Genomic DNA, 6,880 nt, shown 5'->3' with positions numbered 1-6,880 from the left:
TTGATGTGCTCCAATCCTAATAGCTCCACACAAATACATTGTGAAGTAGGGGGCAGCAATGTTGATTGGAGAACCTGGGGACCACCAAAGGAAATGAGTGAGGGACCACAATTTAATGACACCTTTGGTGAAATTGTTCTCCATTAAAAGCCCCTTCACCCCTGCGTGCAGGCGGCCTGGGCTTTTCCTTTCCAACCCAATTCATTCCAATGGCGATAGCTATACTCTGAGCAACTGCTGGAGGCTGTCATGAGTACAGCTCACCTCATATGAAAGAATGGGGCTTCAGCGTGCATGAGCAGAATGAAGAGCGTCAGCAGTAAGAGTTCTTAATACTTGCAGAAGGTAAGTATCAAACAAGGGTACCTGTAGCAATGGTGAAGTTGTCCATAAAAAGGTAAGTTCATTTTCCCAAGTCATTTGGCAAAATGGAATTATCCGCTCAAATCTGGCCCCCTCTCCGGCCCCCCCGGCTATACTTACCTTTTGGTGAACGGCCCTCGGCGAAGGTCCTTCCCCTCTGCCGGCACGGGTGTACTATTTGTACCCTATACTATCATGTAGCGCACCCCTGCGCTATGGATCGTGCTGATGGAAAGTGCTTCTGACCACGCTGACCAATGAGAAGCAATTCTTGCTAAGAAGTGCTTCTCATTCGTCTGCACAGTCAGGTGACCAATGAGTGCTGGCAATTTGTGAGCAAAATTCAAAATCCATAGTGCAGGGCTGCACTACATGCCAGTATGGGGTACAGATATTTATTTTCTCAGTTGCAGGGTAGACGACAGTACCTACTATCAACTGAAAGGGATAATTCATACCTTTGCATGCCTGTCAATTCACACATTTTGTTGCACTGACTAGCATTGAGTTAGGGCAGCCTATTGACATGTAAATCCCAAAATAATACATCTGCACAACAATTGGGCAATGCAGCTCATCCCAGCACACAGAGCATTCACATGTGTACTTGGGATGCAGTACTGTGTACTCATAGTTGGGAATCCGGCATTACTGTTCAAATGTTGTATAAAGATGGTCAAGCTACTAACATATCACTGCGCAACATTACTCTCCCACTGACATACAAGTTGTTTTGTAAACATCCCCAACCATACTCGTTTACCATAATAAGTTGCCCTATCACGCAAAATTGATTTGGTACCTCAAATGCTAGTAAAATCATAACCACAAAAAAATAGTGCGATTGTGTGAAACACAATTAGCAAAAAATATACCTATGATCTCAAAGAAATATATTCAACAATATAACCAGGTAACATGTTTGGCTGGAATGATGTCACTTCCTGCGGAATGTAAAATCTGAGCCTTCGGGTGGGCCAGTCTGACCCTTGCTGCCACATGTGGGGGGCAGGAGCTGCTTTATTTCTGGTGAGGCATTGCTCATTACTCCATATCTGTAAATATTACTGGCTTATCTTTACATTTCTTATTGGTGCAGCCCAAAATATACTATATGCCAGCAAATTTTAACTGAAATGTCTAAGTCTTGGTTAATAAAAACAATTGCAACAAGAAATTTTCACAAATACATGTCAACAGCATTACAATGTTAGATTTAAATTATTATGTGTTCAGAAATTCTGCTTATTTCATAGAGAGAGATTTGTTTAGCTCTTTTTTTTTGGCTGTATATTTTGCCTTGATGTATATTTTGCATTGCACTCCATTCATTTCAGTAATTATATGATATAAAGCACATAACAGAATGTAATTTTAAATTAGTTTTTTGTAAATTGATTGGAATAGGCAGCAGTGTAAGTGCTCTGTGTTGGTGTAAGATAGCCTGCACGTATTAACAACAACCCATTCATCACTGAGATTTTGGTTTTTCTAACACTGTAGCTTATTGATTGCTTTCATAGCAATCTGTCTAAACATCATTTGTACAAATCATTTGTCAAATGTTATTACTGTTAAAATAACATTACACATGATAAGGGAGGCATTGGCAATTAGGGATGGGCTCGGTGTTCGAGTCGAGCAAGAGTTCGACTGGAACATCGGCAGTTCAGGTGTTCGGCGAACACACGAACTGTCAGGATGTTCAGCGGGCTGTTGGCCCGCTGAGCACCCCACACGGCACTGCTTTGTGAGCCCTGGCTAAATTGGCTAAAGCACAGACTTTGCTCAATCAGGGCCCAGTACTCTGCAAGAGCCATGATTGGGCAAAGTCATGATGACTTTGCCCAATCATGGCTCACTTGTCAGATGCCGTACAACTGTAAACAGTTGGGCGGAGCTAGCTAGCTGTCACCGCTAGCTCTGCCCACCTGTTTATATTTTGCCGGCATCTGTCAGAATGCCATTCTGCAGCCGGAGTTCGTCGGCGAGCAGAGGGGTCGTCGGGCGTCATTTAAAAAAAAAAAAAAATATTATTTCTATTTATTTTTTTGTTTTATTTCTTATTTTGTTGAGTCGTCGTCATCATGGACAACACTTGACATCGTGATTTATGCTGGATTACGTCGGCAGATCCATTTTTTTTTTAACTGAAAGATGTGTCAAAAATGTCTTTTTTTTTTTTTTTTTTACAGGTAAAGCATTTTTACAAAAGTCTGGCCTCTTTGTTTAAAATGTGCATTTAACCCTTTCGTGAATGGGTAGGGGTACAAGTACCCCTTACTCATTCACAAGGAGGGGGGCCACCTCTGGGTGCTAATTTATTAAAGGGGTACCCTGATGTGAATAAGCCCCCTGCCCACACCCCCACAACCAACTCCCAGGGCTTGTGGGGAAGGGGCTCTTGTCCCCATTGGCACGGGGTCAAGGTGCTTTTCCAGGAGCGACCCTGAAAAAGCACCCTCCAGTGCAAATGGCATGCGGCCTATTATCTACACTGTACATATATACTATGCATACACATCTGCAAAGTAATATTTCTATTTAGGGGTGATTTATGTAATAGACTTTTATCCATTTAAAACTTAAAGAAGAACATCTCTGTCCCTCTGCTTTTTCCCCTCTAGTATATGTTCCTTGTCCTCACATGAACCCATTTTGTCCTTGTCCTGCTTTGTCCTCTCACACTTCAGCCCAGCTGTAAAGGGAGTGGACTGCAAAAAGCTGATATCAGACCAGGTACATACACTGCTTGCCTGCTTGTTTTTTTTTTGGGGGTGTTATAAATAGGCAGCCTCCCTAGGCAATCGCTAGAAGGTTCATGGCAAGTGGTGCATGCTGGGGGAGGACATACATATTCGGGTCTGAACTTGTGAGAGTAACTCCAATTCCAGGGTCTCTTACCTGAGTGAGGGTGTGTAAAGTGATGTGCTGTCTGACCAGGCCTGCAGTCTGCAGGTGGTCAGGTATGGATCCAGTCAGGATATGAATCTGTTCCTGGGATGGAGAACCAGGGAGGTGCTTCCTCTGCTGGAGATACCAGAGAAGGCAGAATGGGCCTGGAGCTCACAGAAAGCCTGGTGCCTGGGAATTCTCTGCTTTCTCTGCTGACCAGCAAAGGTTCTACAATACACAGTGTTACTGCAATCAATTTAAAGATCCTCTGCACTGTAAAACTGGGATGCAGTCAGTAAGTCTGGAGTTCTCTGCTGTTCTAGATATCTCTGGCCTCTATCCTCTCTCCCACTAAGTGGCTTATGGTATAAAACCAAGTGACTGGCACCTAACTTGACATTTGCATCCCACAATCGCCTATAGACTCATCCCTGAGGTGACATGTTAGCCCACTTTGCCTCTGAAGTCCCCCACATGCTCCTAAAGGAGCACTCAGGAGTGTGCTGCATTTGTTTTTAGTTTTTCAGGGATTTTTATGCAATTCAAAGCAGAGCAATCGGTACATCTCATACCTTTTTTGAAGGGGAAGAAGTGAAAATGTATTTAATATGGTCAGACAGAAATACATATCTGACCAGAATTTAAAAAAATTGGCTAGAGTTAGGCTTTTATGATAATAAGAATATGTCGTGTACAGTGTTAGCTACCGTAGTTGTGCTAGATCTAGAATGCGTGCATAGTCTGAAAAATAGAACATTTTCTACAAGCTATAAAATAAGCACCACAATAGGAACAATATCTTTGGTTTTGGATATGTGCCAGCGGACCAGGAGTTTGCATGTTTTCACTGTGCTTGTGTGGGATTCCTCCGGGTACTCCGGTTTCCTCTCACACTACAAAGACATGCTGGAAGGTTAATTGGCTCCTGTCTAAATTGGCCCTCATATGTATGCATGAGGGATAGGGACCTTAGATTGTAAGCTCCTTAAAGGCAGGGACTGATGTGAGTGTGTAAAGCTCTGCATAAAATTGTCGGCACTATATAAATACCTGTATTAAATTAATTAAATATATATATATGTTCTGCCACAAAGGCATGGAATTTAAAGACTTACTTACCTGCCATCTCAAAATCAGCCACAAGATGGTGCTAAATAGAAAACATCTCTATTTACAGCAAAGCAGACTGTTTTCCTATGGTAAGTTCTCAGCCCAAGAAGAAAGGAACAAGTGTGTTCTGGGAATTCAGCCTTCATCTTGGAACCAAGGAGAAAATAATCTGCTGTCATCCTGAGTGCATGTCTGGAATAAATGCCCAGATTCCCCATACGGTAGCATCGCTGGTAGGAATTAACTTGTTTCTCCTTATTTTTGTGAGCTATTACTCTATTTACATGTTCACATATTGATTATATGTTTTCATGTTCTTGTTTACCAGCATCACCCACCCTGTTTTGTTAATAAAGCTTCAAGATTTCATCCAGTCTGGCTTATTGCAGAATAGGAGGGTTTAGCTGCATGTCTATTGTCTAGCTATGCACAGGCCACAGGGTAATGTGTAGCAGGGACAGAACCATATACAGTATCTTACAGAAGTGAGTACATCCCTCACATTTTTGTAAATATTTTATGATATCATTTCATATGACGACACAGAAGGAATGACACTTTGCTACAATGTAAAGTAGTGAGTGTACAGCTTGTATATCAGTGTACATTTGCTGTCCCCTCAAAATAACTCAACACACAGCCATTAATGTCTAAACCGCTGGCAACAAAAGTGAGTACACCCCTAAGTGAAAATGTCCAAATTGGCCATTTTCCTTCCCCGATGTCATGTGACTCGTTAGTGTTACAAGGTCTCAGGTGTGAATGGGGAGCAGGTGTGTTAAATTTGGGCTGAGAATTAATATTAACACTTTGGGCCCAATTTGGACATTTTCACTTAGGGGTGTACTCACTTTTGTTGCCAGCGGTTTAGACATTAATGGCTGTGTGTTGAGTTATTTTGAGGGGACAGCAAATGTACACTGATATACAAGCTGTACACTCACTACTTTACATTGTATTTTTACTGCTTTTTGTGTCTTTCGAGCTTGATTCACCCTTTCTATTTGTCCTGATGACCATTGCCATGGCAGTACGTGAGAGGAAAAAAATTAATTTTAGTGTTGTCACCAGCACAAGAGGTCAGAGTAAATCTTCCAATGGTAACACTTGCTCCAATTACAACTGCATAAGACAGGAATTCCCCTAACTTTGGAGAGATTTCATCTTACTTTATGTAGTGTCTTAGGGTCAAAAGTGAAAAGCAATCTGCCCAGTGGGACAGCAAAAATAAGCTGACAGGTGTTTTTACCTTTACCTGCTCTATCCAAAACAAAATGTTTCGGCTATACAGTACATACACTTTAAATTCAATGTTAATAACCTAGATGGACAAACTGTTTATATTTTAATTGAGTGATGTTCCAGCCAAGAACAGATAAGAGAGTGGTTCATTATGTCTCGTCTCTGATAACTTAGTCTAGCTTGGTACGCCCTGGTGTGTCTGTGCTGCCTTCCCTGCCTCGCTACTCAGACCCATTTGGTTTGAAAACTACTTTATCTCTCTAGCTAATTACAAACATAAGAAGAGAAAGAACTAGATCTGTTCTTTTATATTTTGCAGAAAATGATAAATATAGAGATTGCAGAAAAAAACTTCTATGAGTTGCCAGTGACTGAGAGAACTCATTCCAAACCAAGGGTCTCTTTTCCCTTTTATGAAAATTGGACAACTGTGCTTTACATCTGTTACTGCTTGTTTATCTGGTAGTAAATAAATGATGAGCTTAATTAATAATGTTATGACTATACCATTTTTATTTAAACTTCATGATATAAAAAATCCACAGGGACAAATAATTTTCTTCGGAAGATTTAGAATTTGGAGTTTATAGTTTTCTTTCTTCATCAATATATCCTTGTTTCTTGAAATTAGTTGGAAACCATCTAGCCACAAAAAAAGCAATAATCAATATCGTCATCATCATTTTTTACTTATATACTTATATACTGGCATTTACCTTATAAGTATGCCCTTATCAGTACATTTCTGGTTGCCGAATAATTGAATCTAAAGCAAAAATGGCTAATCAAGAGTGTTCACTTTGATAAATTAAACGCTTTCTTCTTGAGAGGCTGACTCCTATAATCTACAGGCCTGCAATTGGATACTTCAGATAAACTTACAGAAGTATTAATTGCCACCAAACATTATATAAGGTTGCTTGCTATGTTGAGCCTATTGAATTATTTGATCACAATTTTGACTGCCATAATAGAGTTTTGTGAAGCTGAAACCTTTAACAGGTATCTTCTACAATAAACACCATAAGAAAGATGCAGAGGAATTGCAAAATACCCCCAGCACTAGGAGCAATAAACATCACTGGAAGAGCAGACAATAGTACTTTCACATTTCCACATTTCATTCTGTGCAGGGCCTTATACTTACCTCTCTTGTTGTTATGCATCCCATGCTTTATTTATGATTATATTATATTATGTATATATATATATATATATATATATATATATATATATGTGTATATATACAGTTGAAACTCGAAAAATTAGA

General features: G+C 40.2%; 1 protein-coding gene across 1 annotated transcript in view; it reads right to left on the bottom strand.

The window, feature by feature from the left end:
* Nucleotides 1-6,117: 6,117 nt before the first annotated feature.
* The window catches only part of GC (GC, vitamin D binding protein), a 97,714-nt gene continuing 96,951 nt past the window's right edge, over nt 6,118-6,880 (bottom strand). The window contains exon 13 of the mRNA XM_018553545.1: nt 6,118-6,252. The gene's annotated coding sequence lies outside the window, so the exon portion shown is untranslated. The remainder of the gene's footprint in view (nt 6,253-6,880) is intronic.

This window comes from Nanorana parkeri, unplaced genomic scaffold (genome assembly GCF_000935625.1).
Source record: "Nanorana parkeri isolate BGI_ZX_2015 unplaced genomic scaffold, ASM93562v1 scaffold124, whole genome shotgun sequence".
NCBI classification, from domain to species: Eukaryota; Metazoa; Chordata; class Amphibia; order Anura; family Dicroglossidae; genus Nanorana; species Nanorana parkeri.
This window is presented reverse-complemented; position numbering and strand designations above follow the sequence as displayed.